Source organism: Puma concolor, chromosome E2 (assembly GCF_028749965.1).
Source record: "Puma concolor isolate L17-30 chromosome E2, mPumCon1.1.hap2, whole genome shotgun sequence".
Taxonomy (NCBI): domain Eukaryota; kingdom Metazoa; phylum Chordata; class Mammalia; order Carnivora; family Felidae; genus Puma; species Puma concolor.
The window spans coordinates 32,135,020-32,158,526 of NC_141681.1; the positions used below are offsets into that span (position 1 = coordinate 32,135,020).

Genomic DNA, 23,507 nt, shown 5'->3' on the forward strand with positions numbered 1-23,507 from the left:
TGACTGGGAATCTGGTCAAGAATCCAGAGGTCTCAGTTTGCTTGAAGCCATTGTCAGGTCACTACTTCAAATCAGAACATATGGTCATTACTTTTCAGTCCCAAAACCTGGGTCTGATTCTGGCCACATCTGGAAAAGGATCATGGTTTCTGGGTCATGTTCCACTATGTGTCTGCTCTAGAAAGTTACAGAGTTGGAGGATGGCTACTATAGAGTCAGGGTATGTGAAAGATGGACATTGGAGAGATTCCTAGACAGGAGAGGGGTTTACTCCATTTCCTCTATGATCTCATCTGCCTTAGAGATTCTGTGATTCCCAGAACATTCCAGAGCTCTGACCTTCTTAGGCTGGTTAGATGGTTAGGAGTTGAAGAGTGGACCCCTGTCCACATGGTTGAAGTCATTTAGGTATCAGAGAGAGAAGACCATCTACAACTGAGAGGCTGCATTCAGGAAAACTTTATCTCCCACGATGTGAAGAGTGAATCTCCTCTCCAGCATATTTGGACCACTGTGATATGTCTAACACCCAAATTACTCATTAGTAGCCCATTATAGTGTTTCCATGGTGATCTCATTATTATAGGCAAGATGAAAAAAGACAATGTCTGTGAAGATCTCCATGGCTGATGAATGAATGCCAATGTGAGAGAGAAGCATATCTGTTTCCACAATGTACTGGGATGGAGGCAAATCCTGAGCCCAGACAGTCAACTATGTGAATATGGTGGAGCGATCTGCTCTGTGAACATAGGGATCTTGTCAGTCTTATCATCAACAGCTCTCACGATACTGGTACGAAGTAGGTACTCACTAATAGATGAATGAACAATTAATGTTGCAACAATAAAGTGAATGTTGAGGAGTGTAAGTGGGACTACTAACCCTAGTGCAGAGAAATCGGGAGTGTTGGTGGTGGTGATGGGGAGAGCATACTGATCACTAAACTGAAAGATAACACAATACCAGGGTGTAGGTTGCAAAAGTCCAGCATAAATCAAATTGTCAAAAGATTTCAAAAAAAAGTCATGACCAGTGTGTTGAGAGTATCAGTAAACCACTTCCTGCAAGTTTTGTAGAAGCGCGATTTTGTACTATTTCTCTGGAGAAGAATGTTGGGAGTAAGTTTCAAAATTTTTTTTAAACATATGCAGTAGTTTAGGTGGGCCCAGACCAATGAGTGTACATAAACTAGTTTAGCAGTTTATCCTAAGGATATACCTGAGGATATGTATGGATGCGTGTTCACCATGACTTGTTTAACCTAGAAAAATGTCAGAAATAGCTTAAACATCCTACAATAGTGGGGTGGATGAGGAAGTTGTGGTCTTTCCCTATCCTGGAATGCCATGCTGCCATTTGTATAATGTGGTAGGCAACGTATTTGTCAACATAGAAGCTTGTGCATTCATGAAGATTAGGGTAAATTCTAGTAACAGAGACCAAAAAAATGTTTTCACAAAAGAGGAGTTAGTTCCTTTCTTATGTGAAAGTTCTGGGCTACCATGAGGCTCTTCAGTCTTCTAGAATTGAGCTTCCAGATTTCTTCTGTACGAGGACTGGTAAAAGCCCTTGGCACTGCATAGCTACCAAAGAGCTGTAAGTAGCACATGGCTTTCCTCCCCGTTGGTCTTTCTTTGTAAAGATGCCCTCATTCTTCTCAACAAAGTTTGGAGTGGTTCTTGTTTATGTGACTTGTACACACTCGGGCAGTGCTTAAGACTCTAGACAAAGGTGTTGGGAATATGAGACTCCAGATAGTCATAATGCTGTCTCACTGATTAGGCTGCTTTAAATTTTTGTTGGCTCTTTCACTTCTAGTATATTCTCAATTAATAAGTAGTCAAAATTTATGGAAACACATTTTTTTTTTATTTTTTTTTTCAACGTTTATTTATTTATTTTTGGGACAGAGAGAGACAGAGCATGAACGGGGGAGGGGCAGAGAGAGAGGGAGACACAGAATCGGAAACAGGCTCCAGGCTCTGAGCCATCAGCCCAGAGCCTGACGCGGGGCTCAAACTCCCGGACCGCGAGATCGTGACCTGGCTGAAGTCGGACGCTTAACCGACTGTGCCACCCAGGCGCCCCGGAAACACATTTTTTTAAAACTTTGATGCCACAATACTAAACGAAAGGCTTATGTGCAGCTAAGTCAGGTTTATTTTAGTATTTCTCAGTATATCCCCATGTGTAATTATGTTGGGTGATCTCTGAGACACCAAGAAGTGTTTGTAAAGATTTTCTTTACAAGCCCACATTTGCAGTCTTCTATGAAAGAGAGGCAGCATTTGCTCATTAGGATGGACCCTGTAGCAAGGAAAACATCACCAGTCTTACTGGAACACTCAATTCAATCAAATTAGGCAGGAGAGCATTACTTCAATACCAGCTTTGCAAGGCCATGGCCCCAAGCCAAAATAACTGGCATTAAGTGTTGACTATGATTACTTCTGGGAGGCAACAGAGTTCTGGGAATCTGGGTGGGGTATGGGAATTAGGGGGTCCCAAAGGACTGAAGTCAGTGGGAATATAGTGACATGTTAATGGTAGACAAAGCCTGAAAGGGTTAGGCACAGCACTGGGCCTGATGGAAACTAGAACAGTTCATCACTTTATACAGTTTTTCCCAGTTTTATTGAGATATAATTAAAATTAAGTGTTATATTAGTTTAAGGCACACAATATAATGATTTGATATTTGTATACTGTAAAATGATCACCACAATAAGTTTAGTTAACATCCATCACCTCACATAGTTACAAGTATTTTTCTTATGATTCAAACTTTTCAGATTTACTCTCCTAAGTAGGTTCAAATATACACTACAATATCATTACCTATATAGTCACCACATTGCATGTTACATGCCAAGGACTTATTTATCTTATAACTGGAAGTTTGTGCCTCTTGACCACCTTCATCCATTTCTTCCACTCCTCACCTTTGGTCTCTGCCAACCAACAATCTGTTCTCAGTTTACACATTTTTTATAGCAACTCCCATTTACTTATTTTTCATAGGTCCCTTGCATGCACGTTTTCATTAGAGGTGTTCAAAGCTAAAATGGAGAGAAACCAATGATGAGAGTGCTTTGCTATATTAGGGGTCCACTAAGCTGCAAAAAAATGGCAACCAAAATGAGTGAGTTTATGTACAAAAAGCTTTTGTAAAAGAATCAAAAGTATCCTGTAAAACCCAGAGTAAGAAGTATGGCTAGGGGACAAGAGACTGATACCAGGAATTGTAAAACCATTAGGAGTCTGGTAAGCATGACTGGACAGCTCTCTTTTGTTGCTGATGGAGTACAAGGTCCAAGATGGCTGCCACAAAATGGCTGCCCTGGCCACCCTTCATGTCTATGGAATCCTATAGTTTCAGCACCCGAAGTTAACTGATACTGTTTTTTATGCTCCAATTCAAAAATCTGAAAAAATAGATTTCTGCTTTGTGTTCATCCATTGCCCAATCAGCTGTAATCAAGGGAGGAGGACCATGTGGGGGTATGGGAGCAGAGTCTTTGAGGGAAAAAAAAAGGGGCAAATCTCTAAGGAATGAGGAGTAGTAGAAATGATTACCAGAGAAAATGACTTGCATTTCTTTCTCTCTTTCTTTTTCTCTCTCCCTTTCTTTCTTTCTTCTTGCTTTCTTTCTTCATTTCTAACATGTTTACCCAGAAGGAGAAACAAAAGTGTTGAGCTCAAAGTCTAGAGGGTAGATTCCTGAGAGACAGGACTGCATGCTCTTATTTTTCTTCCTTGTGGCTTCTCCATTTACTTCTCTACCACTTTTCTAATTACTACCAGCAGAGCAATCAATACAAGGTTATCAACAATAGGGACAAGTTAATTAAGATGAGCAAATTAATCAGGTAATTAAGTGGCCTTTCCTGAGAAGGTGAGCCTGTTGAGGTGTTAGTGACATTAGGTCACATCAAATTGTCTTTATGCCAGCTCTTACGAAAAATGGTAACCGTAGATTATGCCAGACTGAACCAAAGGTTCCTCATCTTCCTTAATGGCCACACCATTTCTCTAGTCTTATTCATAGTAAGTCCATATTCCAATACCAACTCCTAGAACCTTCATTCTCACTGTATGGGCCATTTGTTTCAATGGTAGACATGAGTAGATAACAATTCAATACTTATTCTTGCCTTTAACAATAATAATAACAATAAACAAAACTCCAATCTATCCCTGGTGGCTCAGCATGAGGACTACATTTCCCAGCCTCCCTAAAAAATACCCAGTAGCTAGAATATATCCAGTAAAATTAAATTTGGAAATCACTGAATTCTGCAGTTCTTGGAGGGCGCTGACCTAGTTAGGAGATAAGCCCTTTCTATTTCTATTATTATATTTTTCAGTCTGTAATTTCCATTTTTTTTAAACTTTCTCTGCTGAGATTTTCTATGTTTTTTCACTTGTTTCAAGAAAATTTGTGGTTGATTGTTAAAACACTTTAATGATGGCTGCTTTATTTATTTATTTTTATAAACAATTTTTTAATGTTTATTTATTTTCAAGAGAGAGAGAGAAAGTACAAGCAGGGAGGGTCAGAGAGAGAGGGAGACACAGAATCCAAAGCAGGCTCCAGGGTCTGAGCTGTCAGCATAGGGCCCAACATGGGGCTTGAACTCATGCACTGTGAGATCATGATCTGAGCCGAAGTTGAACACTTAACTGACTGGGCCACCCAGACACTCCAATGACAGCTGCTTTAAAATCCTTGTCAGCCTGGGTGGCTCAGTTGGTTAAGCGTCCAACTCTTCATTTTGGCTCAGGTCATGATCTCATGGTTCATGGGTTTGAGCCCACATCGGGCTCTGTACTGACAGCTCGGAGCCTGCTTGGGATTCTTTCTCTCTGCCCCTCCCCTGCTGTCTCTCTCTCTCTCTCTCTCTCTCTCTCTCTCTCTCTCTCAAAATAAATAGATAAATATTTAAAAAAAATCCTTGTCAATATAATTCCAGCATCTGATTCATCTCAGTGCTGGTGTCAGTTGTCTTTTCTTATTCATGTTGTGGTTTTCTTGGTTCTTGGGATGATGGTTTTCTATTATATAATGGGTATTTTAGCTGTTATTGTTAGGAGACTCTGGGTCCTATATAAATCTTTGATTTTAGCAGGCTGTTTAGGTTCAGCACACAGGTCTTGGCATGCTTTTGTGGGCTGGCAAGAGGCGAAGTTGAGATATGATTGCAGGATGAACATGTCCAATAACAATTTAATTTTCAGAACCTTTGTGGAATTATTTTGATCACTTTATTTTTTTTAATGTTTATTTATATTTGAAAGAGACAGACAGAATGCGAGGGAGGGAGGGGCAGACAGAATCCTAAGCAGGCTCCAGGCTCTGAGCTGTCAGCACAGAGCCCGATGCGGGGCTCAAACCCACGAACTGTGAGATCATGACCTGAGCCGAAGTTGGGCACTTAACCAACGGAGCCACACAGGCGCCCCCTTTGTGGAATTATTTTGATCTGCTTGTTACATCTGGTGCTGCTGGGGCTCCTACTGGTCTCCATGGAGCTACCTGAGGGTGAAGAGGACTTTGCCGAGGCCAGCAAAAAGGTGGCATTTGGTGGAGGGGAGAATCCTAAGTCCCCAGACACAGAGGGTTCCTGGGCTGGCCCACTTGTTGGGGCCTGATGTCTCTTAGTCGGGTCAGGAAGTCAGGTCAGGCCCTGTATGAGGAAGAAGAACATTTCTCCTGGCTGCTTATTTTTAGGGACAAAAAGATAGAAGAAACCTTGTTTTGCAGCTTGGAACCCACCATACCAGCATTGGACTAAACACCTCGACTCTCCTTATGCAAAAGAAAAAACCTCACTTCAGCCACTGTTGTTTGTGTTGTCCGTAATATACCACAGAAGTTAATCCTAAATGACATACTATCTAAAGGAGGGAAGGACTGGGGCTCCTGGGTGGCTCGGTCAGTTAAGTGTCCAACTTCGGCTCAGGTCATGATCTCACAGTTTGTGAGTTGGAGCCCCGTGTCCGGCTCTGTGCTAACAGCTCAGAGCCTGAAGCCTGCTTGGGATTCTGTGTCTTCCTCTCTCCTCCCCTCCCCTGCTCACACTCTATCTGCCTCTCTCTCAAAAATAAATATTAAAAAATATAATAAGAATGAAAAAGAAGGGAAGGACAGAACTGGTGGTCCTCAAAGTTGGCTGAATCCATTCTTCCAGACAGAACAATCTGCCAACCCCATGTCTGTGACCTATGCTGTCCTCCTTGGCGACAGGCATCCACTCCTCTGAAGAGCACCTTCTTGAGTGAAGGGACAGAGTGACCATGATGAAAAAGCTTAGAATCTGATAAACTTGAGTCTGAATCCCAGCTCTTTCACTTAATAGCTTGGTGATTCATGCAGTCACTTGAGTTGCAACCATAAAAGAGGGATAAAATCCCTGTAATTCAAGGTTGTTGTAAAGATTAGGAAATATAATGCACATAAGACACCTAGTCTGGTAGTTACTTGATCAGCATCATCACCATTACCATCATCTTCTACCCATTAAGAGTAATTTTCTAAGAAATGAGTCACATAAAATGCAGCCTATACATAATCATAGCTAACATTTACAGAGCACTTACCATGGGCCAGACACTGGTTACACACCTTGTGTTCATTCATTTAATCCACACAAACAGATGAGGCAATTATCATAATCGTAACCATCAATACTCCTTTAATAAGTTGAAGAGACTGGAGTTCAAAGGCTGAGAACTTTGACTAACACAAGGGCAAGAGGTGGAGCTGAGACATGATCCTGGGTCTAACTCCAGAGTGAAAGATTTCACCAAGTAGAGAATAGAGCCAGAAGAGGTAGCTCAGAGTTTTGGGTTTGAACAATTCATTCGTTCATTCATTCATTCATTCATTCATTCATTCATGTAGTATCCATTGATTTCTTATCCTGTGCCAGTTCTATGTTAGGCTCTCTACATACAAAGAAGGACAAAGCACGGCCGTGTCCTAAAGGGGCTTCTGGCATGATTCTAAAAAACAGACATGTAAAGAAATATGCACCAAAAAACCTGAGCTGTGATGATATGTGTGTGCAAAGGGTCATTGGGGGGCACACAACAGAAAGCAGTCAGTTCTAGGGGAGTGAAGGAATGGTTTAGCCTTATAGCTCAGAAAGCCCAATTCTGCATTTCCCAGAAGGTCTGTTTTCTAATAGAATTTTGAAGGATCTCTATTTTTCTGTTTTGCTTATGGCAAAGAAGCATGAACAGCACTTACCAAATCATACCTGAAAAGGACTTTTGTTAGTTGTGAATGAAAGAAACCGTTGTCAGTCTGAAGACAGAAAATCCTAGAAGGTGCTTCAGCAGGCATCGTGCTTCCCTTCCTAGAGGTCAGAATATGTGCCAGGGTTGGTTGGGCTTTGTTTCTGCTTTTGCTGTGGCTTCCTGGCTTGCCTTTTCTGCTTACAGCTTCCGTCAGCAGACGCCAGTTAGTTAAATTAACAAGGAATAGTCCATGTGACAAGAGAGATAGAAATTGAGTCAAAAAACCAGAGGGTAAAGCTGAAATGGAAATGATCTTGATGATCCTGAATTCTCATGAAACCCCACTGGTCATTTCTTTTTACTTAAAAGCAAAGTAAGCGTAAAACTTCTGCTCTCTGAAAGACACTGTGAAAAAAATGTAAAGAAAAGCCACAGGCGGAGGGAAAATATTGTAATTTATGTAACTGAGAGGGACTTGTATGTAGAATATATAAAGAACTCCTACAACTCAATAATAAAAGGGGTGCCTGGGTGACTCGGTGGGTTAAGCATCTTGATTTGGGTTCTGGTCATGATCTCGTGGTTTGTGAGTTTGAGGCCTGCATTAAGCTCTGCACTGGCTGTATGGAGCCTGCTTGGGATTCTCTCTCTCTCTCTCTCTCTGTCTGCCCCTCCCCTACTCTCACACTCTCTCAAAATAAATAAAAATTAAAAAGTAATAATAACAAAAGACCAAATTTCCAATAAAAAGTGAACAATAGACTTGAACAGGCAGTTCACAAAATAAAATATGCAAATGGCCAATAAGCACATTAAAAGATGCTCACATCCTTAGCCATTAGGGAAATGTAAATTTAAACCTACAGTGACATACCACTACATATCCACTCGAATGGCTACAATTTAAAAGACTGAAAAACCAAGTGTTGGGATGGATACAGAGGAACTAGAATTTCCATCCATTGCTGACAGGATTGTAAAGTGGTATAACCACTTTGGAAACCAGTTTGGCAGTTTCTTATAAAGCTAAATATTTACTTCTGTCATGACCCTGCAATTCTATTTAGGGATATTTACCCATGGCAAATGAAAACATATGTCTCAAAAAAAAACTTGTACAAGAATTTTAAATATTGCTTTTAAGTTTATTTATTTTTTAAGAGAGTGAGAGAAAGACAGCCTGAGTTAGGGAGGCACAGAAAGAGAGAGAGAAGAGAATCCCAAGCAGGCTCCACACTGTTAGTGCAGAACCCAATGTGGGGCTCGAACTCACGAACCATGAGATCATGACTTGAGCTGAAACCAAGTCAGACACTCAATCAACTGAGCCACTCAGGCGCCCCTTGTACAGGAATTTTATAAGAGCTCTATTCATAATAGTACAAAACTGGAAACAATCTAAGTGTCCGTCTATTATCTGGTGGATGGATAAATAAAATGTGGTATTGCCACACAATGAAATACCATCCAGCAAGAAAAAGGAATCGCCAACAGATTAGAGTAAATCACTGACTAATCTATAGATTCACACAACAACAAGGATGAATCTCAAAAACATCAGGGCTGAATCTGCGCAAAAGAAGCCAAACACACATACTGTATGATTCCATTATATGAAACTCTTTTTTAAAAAATTCTATAAGGGCACCTGGGGGGCTCAGTCAGCTAAGCATGCGACTCTTGGTTTTGGCTCAGATCATTTCACAATTTGTGAGGTCAAGCCCAACATCAGGCTCTGTGCTCACAGTGCAGAGCCTGCTTGGGATTCTTTCCCTCTCTCTGCTCCTCCCACATCTCTCTCTCGCTCTCTCTCTCTAAATATAAACAAACTTTAAAAAAAATACTATAATTCTGTATTGGTTTGCTAAGGCTGCCATACGAATACCACAGACTGGGTGGCTTAAACAACCAGAAATTTATTTTCTCACTATTTTGGAGACTTAGAAGTCTGAGAGCAAGGTAGGGGCAGGTTTAGAATCTTCTGAGTCCTCTCTCCTTGGTTTATCGATGACCGTCTTTGGTCTCCCTTCTGTGCATGTCAGTGTTCTAATCTCTTCTTCCTTTATTTTATTTCATTTCTTAAATTGTTTTAATGTTTATTTTTGAGACAGAGAGAGAGACAGAGTGCGAGCACGGGAGGGGCAGAGAAAGAGAGAGACACAGAATCTGAAGCAGGCTCCAGGCTCTGAGCTGTCAGCACAGAGCTTGATGCAGGTCTTGAAACCCACGAGCCGTGAGATCATGACCTGAGCTGAAGTTGGACGCTTAACTTACTGAGCCACCCAGGCGCCCCATCTCTTCTTCTTATAATAACAGTCATATGGACAGGGCCCATCCATATGACCTCATCTTACCTAATCTGCCTCTTGAAAGGCCCTATCTCCCAATAAGTCACATTCTGAGGTACTGGGGGTTTGGGACTTCAACCTATAAATTTTGGGAGAGACACAATTCAGCCCGTAACAATGACAGAAAGTTGCCTTGGAGCCAGAGGAGTTTGACTAGAAAGGGACGTGAGGGAACACTTTAGGGTAGAAATTATGTAGTAATTCTATATTTTAATTGTTCTCTGTCTTAGTTTGTCAATGACATGGGGTACATACATTTGTCAAAACTCATTGAAGTGAATACTTAAGATGAATGCATTTAATTATATGTAAATTATACCTCGACAATTCATTTAAAATGAAAACCTTCACAATATTTTTAGAATTTTGAATCCTAAAAATAATAATTGTTCATTGTAGAACATTTAAATTATAAAATAAGTGAAAAACAAACTATAATTACCTATAATGCTACCCTTGCCATAATTTTGTTATATGTCATTAAGACATATACATATTACATATTTGTACATACATATCTTCTAATGGCAAAATATAACACTCACGTTTTTGCAACCTGTTTTTTCTGACTTGCCAAGATCAACACTATTTATTGTCATGAAGTTTTATCTTATTACTTCATTTTGAATAATTTCACAAATTGTGAGCCATCATTTAATTGGCTGGTCTCAGTTGTTTGATATTTAGGTCATTTGATATTTCTCTTCTTATCATAAGCAAAGCCATGCATTTTTATAGTTAAATCTGTGCACAAATGTATAATTATTTTCTTATGCATTCTAGAGGTAGAATTTCTGGGTCAAAGGTTAGATTTTAAGGCGTTTGCTATCTCTATGTAATACATAGAAAATTGTTATCTATGGTATCACTTATTACTGGAAAAATTTATAGGAAGTATAAAAAGCATAATTAACAGAAGTATTTAGAAACATGTTTGCCAATTGAGAAGAGGAAAATGGTAGCCCTCTGCTGCTCTAGCTGGCATTTCTTTGAAGGCTTCCACCAACCTATCCTTCCGGTCTTGGCTAGGAAGAGATTGGACTCAAAATTTTAACATGACTAAGTTCAAAGGATGGAGCAGGAGCACAGATGGATGACTTCTGACTCTCCAAATCTCCCTGCCCCAGGGTCAACTGGCTAATACTGGCTCTGACACTAAACAGATCCCCAGGCAAGGGGAGTTTCTGAAGCACATCCTTAGTTCAATTACAGCCCTGGCCAGTGGGTAGGAAAAATGCCTCAGTGCCCAAAAATCCTGGTCCAACTTCAGGCAGTTAACACCTAGGGAAAGTGAACTCATTCACACCGAAGGGATATGAGCTAGTATGGCCGACACCCATTCCATCATCATCTCCTTCTGAAGCGTAGAGATCTATTAACACTTTCTTCCAGTTACTGAGCTCTCCCTTAGGGAATCAACAGCAATAACAACAACAAAAAGAAAAACATCAATAGTCAAGGAGCATCAGTCTAAAATGAAGGAAGACTGAGGCCAAGTAAATGCTTTTTTAGCACTTACAGAAAAACAAAGCACTAACTGGTTGGGAGAGGAACAGATTTTTCTTTTCTACAACATTCCAAGCTCTTGCTCACGCCCCTGACTTTTGCTACACTTTCCTGATGAGGGGGAAAGTCTGTTCATCCTTCAGTCTGAAAGAAAACCTTGAGACTGGAAGTCTCCATAAAGGCAGAGCTCTTGGTGCCGGTAAAAGAACAATGTCATGTATTGTGAACATGAGAATTGATGAGGTCAGAACCACCCCAGGGACATGAAAAGATATATTTATGTAAGAGGCAGTAAAATTTGTCTGCAATTAAGTTTTACCAAAACCCTCAAATCTGTTGTTTGGTTTTAAGCAGATGTTGAAAAGGTTTATCCTGGATTCTGTCTTTATTGATAGGATGTCTTTTGATCTGCAGCCAAATAAGAAATCTGGATGTTATTTTGGATTTGGAAATTTCCTTTAAATAAACATATTAGTTAAGTATGTAAATCTGCTTATCATCACTTTGGGCGTATTGCCAGAGTGGGAAACATCTGGGGCCTGGTGTCAGCCGACTTATTAATTCACACTTAGAGTATGTTTCACCCACGTTATTGCTGAATAATGTTATCTTGATTGCCTAAGTCAGCTGTGTCTTGACAACAGTTCGTTACAAGTTGGAGGTTTAAATTTTGACTCATGAGAAATCCACCAGGCAAGGCCTGTCTGGGCCCAGCGATTTGGGCTTCCAGCCCCCTTCAGGATTGATTTCGGAAATTAATTGTTAACATTTTGGATTATGAATGGTGGAGATCTGTGTTATTTATCTGAACTGGCCAGCATGTAATTCTGGGAAGGGATTATATGACCTCCTCCTGATAAGCACCGAAGTGGGGTCATTAATACAACTTTCTGCCGTAAAGCTCTTGCCATTTTATGGAAGTGCCTTTCCCTCCAGTTAAAACGATACTCAGTCGACTTCAACCTTTAAGTCTAGAGTGAATCATTTTTGTCTGGTGGGCTGGTGGGTGATGAATGGCTGCAGCCTAGCATTCTCACTAATACAGGTAACAGAGCATATAAATCCAGAGAGTTCTGTGATCCTCACACACTTCCAGGCCAGGAAATGAGCACCAGGGAATGGATGTGTTTGGAGAGCACCCTAATGAAGGAAGACTTTGTGCTCAACAGAGAAAATGGTTCTAGGCATTGGTTGATGGAACAGCTGGAATTCATGGTCCAAGGTCCAGGAGAAGTGAATTAGGAGAAAGGGGGATTTCAGAGAAGCTATGATTATTTGTGTCTTCTGGTTGGTCCTTACACACCATCTGCAAGACTTCCTTCATGTATTAGCTAGGGCGGGGAGTACTAGCTACTGTAACAAAGACCCCTTCAAATTCAACAATAAAAATAAAAAACTTGTGGGGTGCAGTAAAAGCAATAGTAAGAGGGGATGTTTATTGCAATCAATGCTTACATTAAAAAAGAAGAGGGGCACCTGGGTGGCTCCGTTGATTGAGTGTTGGACTCTTGATTTTGGCTCAGGTCATGATCCCAGGGTTGTGGGATTGAGCCCCGTGTCGGGGCACTGAGCATGGAGCCTGCTTAAGATTTTCTCTCTCCCTCTCCCTCTGCTCCTCTCCATGTGCTCTCTCTCTCTCTAAAAATTAAAAAAATAAGAAGAAGAAATAAATAAAGAAGAAAGTTATCGAATAAAAATGTAACTTTACACCTCAAGGAGCTAGAAAAAGAAGAGTGAACTAAGTCCCAAATTAGCACAAGGAAGGAAGATTTTGGCTACCATGAAGTACAATGGAGGGGAACATTGTAGAGTAGTGAGGTAGGAAGTGTTGGGCAGGAGCAGGCCTATATTGGGTAAGGTAATCAAGGATGACCTCACAGAGGAGCTGCTGTTTGAACTGAGACTTGACAGATGGGGAGGAGCCTGCCATGACAGAAAAAAAACAGCAAATGGCAAGACCCAGAGGCAGAAACAAGCCTGGCATGGTGGAGGACATTAAAGAATGTGCAGCTAGGAATAAGGGGGGGGGGGGCTTTCTAGGGAAGAAGCTGAAGGGACGTCAATCACACAGGGTCATAAGACGATGTTATGGAGTTTGCATTTCATAATGCAAGAAAGGGGGCAAGTGACAGGAAATAAATTGAAGCTCTTCACTACTTTCCCCCTTATCACCCTAGTTTGCATTACTGCCTCCTTTGCTCTGTCACTTTCATGTCCAGTAGCTTCAACCAAATGTTCTCCCTCATACACAGGTTTCTCTGTTTCTGCAGAGCGTACCTGCCCCTCCCCCTTTGACCCTGTTCATTTATTTACCTTCTGAATGTCTTCTCTTTGGAATCCAATTTCCCAATATGGTGTTTTCTCTACTCTGCAGACTTGCAATCTAATGAGGAAGGAAGGTTTGAATGGTTCTGGACCTCATTCTGACAATTGGCAATTGTCGAATGCCACACCAGTTGTCTAGTTGGAGGAGATTGACCAATTGAACCCATGTCTTCCTTTTCTCATGAATGTCATTCATTACGTTGGACTTTCCCTTGAGCCTTTCAGGGAAAGAGATGAGCCTATGAGTGAGGAGGAGCAAGAAGGAAGAATGGAAAAATTAGGAGCTGTTGAGGCCTGGGAGAGTTTAGAGAGAAGAGTAAATGTCAACCAGATATGCCCTCGCCTGACCTCTGGGCTGAGAGAAGTTATCTCCAGCCACTGAGTATATTTCTCTTTCCGTCCTCAACAGGATCGTCTTCTTTCTGACTTTGTCTGTGGATTTGAGAAAAAAAACAACCATTTAGGAACTTAAAATGTAAACTCATTTAGGGTAGAGAAAGTCTGGTTATCCTCTGATTAAAGAATAAAAATAATGGTGTCCTTTCTCTCCCTACACACACACACACACACACACACACACACACACACACACACACACACACACACAATTTGTCAACAGCTGGTCAGAATTGGTTGCTGGATTCCACTCCGCTATAGGTCAGGTAGATTCTATCTTTTTACTGGAGTGGAATGTGACTCCTCTGGGGTTCTTACTTTAGTTTTTCATCTTTTCTTTCTTTCTTTTTTAAATAAAATAAATTATAGGAATAATGCAGCAAGTTACAGCAACGAATGATTGGAGTCTTAGAGGACAAGAAGGAAGGTGGATCTGGGCTTCTTGCCTAGAAAACGTACATGCCTTTTATCTTAGAAAGAAAGAGTTGACACTTAATTTCAGGTTTCTATAGCAAGGAGGATAATATGAGCCTCAGATTTTTCCAGATTCTCTTGAGGAAGATGGCTCAGGGTGGTTTCTGAGGATACCTTAGATACTCAAGCTTACTTGTTCACCTATTGTGATGGTTGGAGAAGCTTCTTATATTCCTGCTGAGGAATTAGGCCAAGTTAAGCAAGATCCCCATACAGATGACTTCAGAGAGTCAAGAACTAATATATCCTTTGCTCTTCAAAACGTGATTTGAGAACCAGACAAATATTATGCAATCATTAAGAATTTATTGATCACCCACTCACCATTGGATCCATACCAGACAGACAGGATCTCTAACAGTAATATCTAGTTGAGGAATGGAGGCACATCTTTGTTGTATTAGGATTCCTTTCATCTCAAATGATGGAAAACCTAATCCTAACTAAAACAAAAATAATAATATTAATAATAAATTACTGATATGTATGAGTGAAAAACCCAGGGTTAGGGTTGTGTGTTATTAGTTAGTTGTTAATGAATGATAACTCACCTCAACATATAGTAGCTTAGCACAACTACTTATTTAGCTCAAAATCTGTGGATCGGCAATCAAAGCTGGGTTCAGTTGGATGGTTATTCCAATCTCCTGTGCTCCCTCATTCATTTCAGTCTCCACTGGGATGTTAGTTGTGGATGGGCTTCTGACGGTCGGCTGGGCTGCTTGGCTGTCCTTCACATCTCTCACCTCCTAACGGACTAGCCCAGGCTTAGCTGCATGGTGGCAGGATTCTGAGATAGAGTGATAGCACACACCATCACTCCTGCTGCATCGCGTTGGCTGAAGCAAGTCACGAGACCAGCTGGATTCCAGGGGTAGGACAAAATCTCCACCTCTTGACGCTCTCAGTAAGAGAATGTGCAAAACCACAAAAGGTTTGCATGCAGAGAAGTGTAGAATCTTGTTTATATTTTTCCCCAATCCATCTCATTAAGGCTGGCTTTAGGTAAGTTTGTCCTGGGGCCTTGAGCAATGTCATCATTCTACTCTGTTGACTTCAGCCTCGGGCTCCACCATAGCTGCAGCAGTTCTAGGCTCTCACATTCAACTCTAGTGGAAAAGAACAGCCCATCTGATCACTTACCGCATCTCAGTCTTATTGGTTAACTGTGCATATAACTAAACCAATCTGTGTGGCCAGTGCATTGCACTGCATTGATTGACCCAGGCCTGGTCACGTGTTCCATCCTTGTGCTGGGAATGGAGCGCCATGGAACATGTAATAAAGCCTTCAAAATTGGTGGCTCTTGCTCGAAGGAATAACGGGTGCTGCAGGTGATAGGCATGAGGGTGAAATGAGAACAGACATCCATAACATGCCCATCACGGAACACGACACATTTGCTGAGGCTCCATTTGCTGGTTATGTAGGATAATGCAGTAGGTTAGAAGTTCAACGCATCCACATGTGAATCCAGATCTTTAGATACCAAACCCTACATTTTGGCTTGAATTATTTTTCTCCTCAACACAGGGCATAATTCTACCTGATATGAGGGTTAGACGGTCCTGCCTGGAGGGGCTTTTACTTTGTAATAGAAACATCACCCTGATGGCAGCTTTGGCTTTTCGCGATCATCTTCTACATGTTGTGGGATCAATACACTTTCAAACACTTGCCCATTCACCAAGGCATTATCTCTCCAAACTTCTTTGTCCCTGCTTATATTTGTCAACTTTACAATCCTTTTATTACCAGCAAAAGCTTTGGGAAGCAACAAATAAAAGCAGGGATTATAAAAGGATTCTTATTAAAGCATTCTTTCTTTGAGCACAGAGTACAATGGCCTCCGTTCTCCCCTTGTGAAAAGATGTGTTTTCTTGTTTAATTAGAACAGACCTCTATTCCATTAGAAGAGGACAAGTAGGGCAGCAGGATTGAGACTCCAGGCCCCAATGGAAAAAAAGGGGGGGGGGGTATTTATTTCAGCTCCAGCCAACTTTAAAAGCATATTGTAACTTTGTGAAATAGTCTATCATATTTGGGATGAATGAATACATGTAAAGCACCACATCCCTGCCACATAATTGGTCATAGTCCCCACTTTTTGTTGTTGGTTTTGTTTTTGTTGTTGTTGTTCCTTTGCAATTAGAGCTTGTGTTGGAGAAATGCAAAGCCAAGTGCATCAATTAGGGTCCTAGCAGGAAACAGATGGTACACTCAATTTGGATAATTCTAGGGGAGCTTAGTAAAGGAATTATTTTCAAAGATGGGAGCAGGGTTAAAGGAAACCACAAGGGACAGTGCTGTACCCCAGAGTTAGCTGTGTGGGGAATTGTCTCACTTAGAGCAGGGGTTGGCAAACTACAGCCATGGGCCAAATCTGGCCCACGACCTGTTAATGAGAATAAAGCTTTATTGAAACATGCCTATTGTCTGCAACTGCTTTTGCAGTTCAGAGGCAGAGTTGAATATTGTATCAGATCGCTTCTCTGCCTTTTGGCTAAGATCAAGTGAATATTGCATCAGAGACTGTTTGGCCTCTAACACCTAAAATATTTACTTTGGCCCCTTACAGAAAAATGTTACATCAGGGCTGGGACAATGCATGGACCCAAGCATCACAACTGCCTTAACTTTTGCAACTAGCCACCCTAACTTGCCTTAGTCTCAGCCTGATTTGCTGATCTTGGGTGCAGAGAGTAGTTATATGGAGAGAGCTGCCTGGCAGGAGCTGTGGCTTTCTAGAGACAGATGTAACCAATACATGGCAGCTGTACAGATGAGGAGATGGTGTACAAACCATACAACCTGCCTCCAAATCCTCAAATGGCCTCATTCACTTGGAAGACGCAGGGCCAGGGAGCCAGTTGATCGGGTCCATAAAGATCAGCTTCCTGGGGAACAGGGTAGTTTGAAGAAAGGTGCAGAGCATCCTCTGGGGCAGACCTGAGGACAGGCAAGAAGAGAGGTAAGTGGGAGAACTTGCTCCAAATCCTAAGGGCCCCCAGCAATCGTTCAGCCAAAGAAACTGCATTAGCAACACATCGAGTTGTTTCGATATATACAATTGTTTTGAAATATACAATATACAAAATTTTGATTTGTAAAGTATATCTCAGTAAAGCAAGAAGAAAAAAAAGACACTGCATTAAAAATTGGAAGGGACGTTTGCTGGCTTATTTATTCAAACACTTATTTTACTCTTCCAAAACAGGAAACCCATCCCAGTTCTGAGTTATATAAAGACAGGGTGAACCTTTCCTTCCCCATCCACACATCACATGTATCATGAAGTGGCCATTCTGTGATTGTGCACTTAAAGTCTGTTTTCCCCACTGTGGGCTCTACCATTCAACAATCTATTCCCATACCCAGTCCAGTGCCTACTATAGAGCAGTAGTTCAACAAATGTGTGTTGAATAAGTTCACTGAAGACAGAATACGTGAAATACTTTGCACCTAAAGATGACAGTATGTCTACGGGATGAAGGGTATATGGGCAAAAGGGAAACATGAAAAGTAGTAATGTGGAGATCCTCTTATCAGAAGCAATTGGGACAAACAGGTAAAGCTGAAATTTGGAATGATTAAAAAAACACATTGCTTAAATATGTAACTTTTTTTTTTTTGAGCCGCATGTCAGGCTCCACACTGAGAGTGCCAAGCCTGCTTACAATTCTCTCTCTCTCTCCCTCTCTGCCCCTCCCCCACTCACACACACACACACACACTCTCTCTCTCTCTCTCTCTCTCTCTCTCTCTCTCAAAATAAATAAATTAGAAAAAAAAAGAAATGATACATGGAGAATCTTTAGGAACAAGGAAACTTGAGAAATGTCTATTTCCTGCCTTAGTTCCTCAGTTTCTCCTTTCTCTTCCTTCTCCATTTTTCTAAACTCTCCCTGAAGGAAGGGATGAGGGTTTTAGGGTCAGGTGTGGGGCTGAAGAACCTATTTCTGCCTGTCCTATATCCTCTATCCCCAGCCACATCAGGTGATAGGCCAGTAGAAGCTGGAGTGAATGCTGATCACTCAAGGTCATCTCAAGGCCATCTCAAGTAGTTGCTATGAGAACTCCTGAAAAACATCTCTCTGGGGGACTTGTCTAAGTCTCTTCAGGAAAGGCTCTGTGGTATCCAGCAATGCTGATTCTTCTTGAACTTCTACCTGCATCTGAATCACCAAGGGATCTTGTGAACTGCAGATTGTGATTCTTTAGTTCTAAAGGGGGGCCCAAGATTCTATACTTCTGAAAAGTTTTCAGGTGATAACAAAGATGCCTGTCTTTGGACCGTACTTTGAGTAGTGAGATTCCGGGGTGGGCGGGGGTGGAAATGAGGATACAGGGCCATGAACTTCAGTAACAATCTTGGATCTACTACTGGGGGAATTGCAAAGCTTGGGCAAAATGCTTATCTTTTCGAAAACTCCATTTCCTCATCTATAAAGCAGCAACAGTAATCATACCACCCCCATGATGTTGTTGCAAGACTTAAATGAGATCACATACGTGAAAAACTTTGTTAACCGGAAAGCCCTGCGAAATAGGAGTTATGAGTAGCTCTTCCGACTGAAAGCACCAGGCTCTCTCTTTCTCAACCAGAAGAGAAGCACTAACTCTAGCCCAGGTACACATATGTGTGGGCAGGGAGCTTGATGGGAGGGTTGGGGGTGGCCCCAAAGCTAAGGAAAGTTGGTATAAATGGTTGGCGTGAAGGCATCTTAACCAAATAGAACCTGTTAAACCAGGCCACAAGCAGTGAGACCCCACTTCTTCTTACGGGATGCGGTGATAAAGAAATTACATAGTTATTTGAGAAGAACATAAATAAAGATTAATAGGTTAATGAGTTATTTTCCTTTCATTACTACACTATTGTACTTTATTATAATTGCTTTGCACTCATTTAATTAAATTTGAACCGGGGCCAACACAAGATAATTTGTTTTCCCTGTACTGAACAATGAGTATGCAGATTGGATGTACTGAAGCAGTAATCAGCCCTCTGTTTGCAACACTTTCCTACTCTGAGTAGACATTATAATTGATAATTTGATTGTTGCAGCACTCTGTGCAATATATTTTAAAGCAACATTAACATAATGGAAATTATGTTGTGAGCTTAATCTCAGCTTTTCACTGAGCGGCTATCTGGCTCCTCGGTAAAAACCAGTGAGGGCCTGACAGCAGCAGATCTTCGTCTGTCTCTGTCTCTTTCTTTCTCTTTTTCTCTCTCCCTCCTTTCTTTCTCCTTTCCATTCTCTTCCTTCCTGCTCCTTCCTCCCTCCTTTTCATCCTTCTTGTTCCCACACTTTTTCGATTTCCTCTTCCCTTCCTTTCTTTTCCTTCCGTCCCTCCTCCCATAACCACATCCACTTTCTTCGCTTGCTAGCTTCTCTGGATCCACCGAAGAAGGCCGAAGGATGACACAGGGAGAGCTGAAGGCCGAGAGCAACCACTCCCCAGCTGCATTTCCTAATTCTGACACCCTCCCACATCTGGGGCATTTGGGAAAAGCCTTTCCCAGAAACAACCGAATGAGAAATTATTCAAGGTGGTCGGCCCGACAGCCGGCTGTATACTCTGTGCTGCTGATACATGTAATGGATTGATTCACATGGTGGTCGTGCACTCTTTGAGGGCATCGCTGCAAATTTTGGCAGATGTGGGGGAAAAGCCACTGACATTTCCTTTGTCTAAAATCCATTCTTCCCTCGGAGCTGCAAACACTTTCTTGAAAAGATGCAGCATTTACTCTTCTGCATACATTCTGGGAACTCCTTCTCTCTCTGGCCCAAGGGTTTCCTGTCCCACAATGGAAACTAGGTGTGACATTTTGTTTAATAATCCCGGGCCAGAGAGCTTGAGCACAGGTGGGGAAGCCCTGTGTCCAGGTGACTTCTGTTGAATTTTCATGACTCTGTAAATATTTGTTTCTGTGTTTGTTCTGGGAGGAAAAACACCTGTGAGTGGTTGGGAACGACCGTGTTGGTTTTGGAAGAGCCTCGGGAGGGGATTCTGAGAATTCTTTGTCCTCCTCCAAACTGTCCGGGCCCTGATTTGTTACAAAAACCAAATTTTTTTGAAGGAAAGCCTGCTCTTAAATCTCCTTGCTCTTTCTAGGGCCTGTGCAGCCACACTCTGGTCTCCTATTATATTTTCAAACTCCCGGTCAGTGTGGAGGCAAAATGCCACAACCCAGAGCGTGTTCCTTTGGTGTGGGCAACTTTGCAGAGAAGGCAGATGTATCTCTGGAATGCAGTCACTGACTCTGGGGAACGCTTGAGTGTCAGCACTGACTCTGAGTGTCTTGCGTGGGGTTCCCCCCCCTCTTCTCTTTCTGTGTTTTTATTTTGCATAGAAACTTGCACTAGAATTTGATTTATTCACACACCAATTACCCAGTTCAGAAGCAGCACTTCTAAATTCGATTTTCCACTCACGGGCTCCTTATCTGGTCTGGGAGGGCATCTTATATATAGCTTCTCATTTGCCTCAGACGGACTTCTCTCGGCTGGGTTTACTGTTCTAATTATTACTATTATTTTTTTAATGCTTATTGTTTTACAGAAAAGGGGCCAAAGACTGGCGTTTTGACATTCCATCCCATTAAAAGGAAGAAGAAGGAAAAGGAACGAAGAGAAAACTCCAATCTGCCTGCATGGAGTGTGCTTCCTCTTGTTCAGATGCCGTGTTTACATTGAGATGCCCACAGCTGGGATGTGGTCCCAGCCTACAGACACAATCCTGGCTTCTTGCATCAGCCACCCCCATGGTCCCCAGCCTCCAGGGACATTGCTAAGGAAGCCTGCTCCCAAACAAGGACCCGCAGGCAGATTCATGGAGCGCAGGTATCGGTCTTGAGGTGTCGGGCAGTTTCCCGCTATGAGAAACCAGGGCAGAGAGGCTCTCTCTCCAGGTCCTGGCCACGGATTCCTGGCATCTGCAGCCTATACAGACATCATCACACTTTAGGATATTCGGCTTGGCTCCTCGATTTGTATCTATCATAATTTGGTTCCTAGGACTAGGATTCAAGTGCAAGTGACTTCTTTGGAGATGATCCCGGCGCACACCAGGAGGGGAATGAGGAATTGAGACGAGGCAGAAGGACGATCAATGAACGATGTGTCATCAAGCCAGTGGGCAGTTGGGGAACTCCAGAAGCCACTGCAGAACAAGCACCACGGAGTTATGCCACCGAGGAAGAGGAAGCAGGTGGCTATTTATACAGATGCTCTTGTCAATCACTGGCTGAGGGTTATTCCTTGGGTGGTGGTGGGCTGGCGGGGGGCGGGGAGGCATTGATTCTCTGGGATGTGTGCCCAGCTGCACACGGGGGCGGGACAGGCTCTGGGTGCCCGAGAAGGATCTCAGGTGAGATGCAGACGACGGCAATTGGCAGGTGGGCCATTGCAATGCACACGAGACACGAGGCTAAAGCTCGAGAGGATGGCAGGGTGCATCCTGGCAGCCTCTGCTGGAGCTTTGCCCGCTAGCCTCTGCCTAGATCGTACGGTAGTCCCCCCGACCTCTCCGCACTCGCTTTCGGAGCTACCCGTGGCCAGCTGCGGTTCAGAAGCAGACGGTGCTCCTTTTGACGCAGATTCAGAAGGTCGGTGGTGATGCTGCATCGGGTCACGTGCCCAGGTCATTCACCTCACTGCATCTTGTCACCTAGGCATTTCATTGTCTCACGTCATGGCAAGACGCAGAAAGGTGAGTGCAGTGAAAGAGGATATGTTGAGATAGAGAGAGAGACCACATTCCCATCACTTTTAGGACGGTAAATTGTTAGAATTATCCTACCTTATAATTAGTTATTGTTGTGAATCCCTTACTGTGCCTAATTTGTGAATCACACTCTGTCATAGATATATATGTACAGGAAGAAAACACAGGATATTTGCAGTCTGGTACTATCTTTGGTTTCAGGCATCCATTGAGGGGCCTGGAACGTACCCCCCACATGTAAGGGGGGACTCCTGTGCCTACAACGACAAAGATGTATGCTGAGCTCACGCATCTGTGTTCCGTAGTGCCCGCCTGGACACGAATATTTATCATCCATTCAGCCCTCTCGGTGGATGTAATGCTAAGCACACCGCGAGGTCAGCCCCCTCAGTCTTTATGACAACGCCACGGGTAGGTACCGTTATCTACACCTCATACATGAGGAAGGGAAGGCACTGGGGTGTTGAGCAACTCGCTGAAATGGTAGCATCAGGGTATTCAAACTTACAGCCTGGCACCCGAGACCTTCCCTTGGGGTGCTGTGCTGGACTGCCCCTCACAACTTTCCAGTTCGAATCTAGAAGCTCTGGAGACCACAGCTCCCCCAACTATCACCGCCATTTATCGACTCCATCACCTGCGTCCCATCCTCCAGTTCACGGTCTTACTTTCGTTCCGTTGTGTCGACTTCCTCTCTGGGGCTGAGTGGTATGCGTTGTTCACCCCATCCTAGAGCTCAGGAGAGTGAGGTTCAGAGAAGTGAACTTGCACAGCTGGTGGGTGGAGAGTCAGGGTTCAGACAGAGGCACGTGCACACCAGACCCCCCCAAGCCATGGCTCCAAGATGCGTTTTTCACCCGGCGCCACCGCAGCAGAGAGCAAGCAAGGAAGGAAGGACATCCAAGAGAGTAGCACCCCCTGACTTGCCTCAGAGCAGGCAGAGGGGTCAAGGGCCAGGCAAGAAAGGAAGGTCATTAAGGAAATCACGGACCCTCCCCCCACCCCACCCCCCTATCACGGATGTGACATAATGAGGCGAGGTGGTTGCTATTTCCTAACCAACTTTGATAATATCCAAAGTGCTTTATAATCTTCTTCCCTTTCACCTGGCACACTGGCCAGACCACCTTGATGCAGTGGAGCCTGCCAGGCTGTCAGAAGCCACCCCTCCGACACTTTCTTGAAAACCCTTCCATCAGCCCCCTGAGATTAACAACACAGCCCCACGGTGTCCCACAAGTTGGACTTTGGGGGTTGCGTGCGTGTGCACGAGGACAACAGCCACACCCTGCCCAGGGCGTGTGGGGGTGCTGGAACAAGTGGGAGAAGGAGGGCTAGCCCGGGTTCCACCAAAAGACATGCTGGGCACTCAGGGTGGTGCTTATGGAGGAGCTTCCTTATCTCTTACCTTTCCTTCCCTAGCACCTTCTCCCCTTTTCTTGTCCCTTTGTCTCTTGCTTCTTTTATTTCCTTTCT

The 23,507-nt window shown here is 42.9% G+C and overlaps 1 long non-coding RNA gene across 1 annotated transcript; it reads left to right on the forward strand.

The window, feature by feature from the left end:
- The first annotated feature begins 341 nt into the window (after nucleotides 1-341).
- Nucleotides 342-22,078, forward strand: LOC147573469 (uncharacterized). Its single transcript, XR_015244526.1, has 4 exons — nucleotides 342-481; nucleotides 20,868-21,148; nucleotides 21,323-21,515; nucleotides 21,979-22,078. It is a non-coding gene; the product is annotated as an uncharacterized LOC147573469 (long non-coding RNA).
- The last annotated feature ends 1,429 nt before the right edge of the window (nucleotides 22,079-23,507 follow it).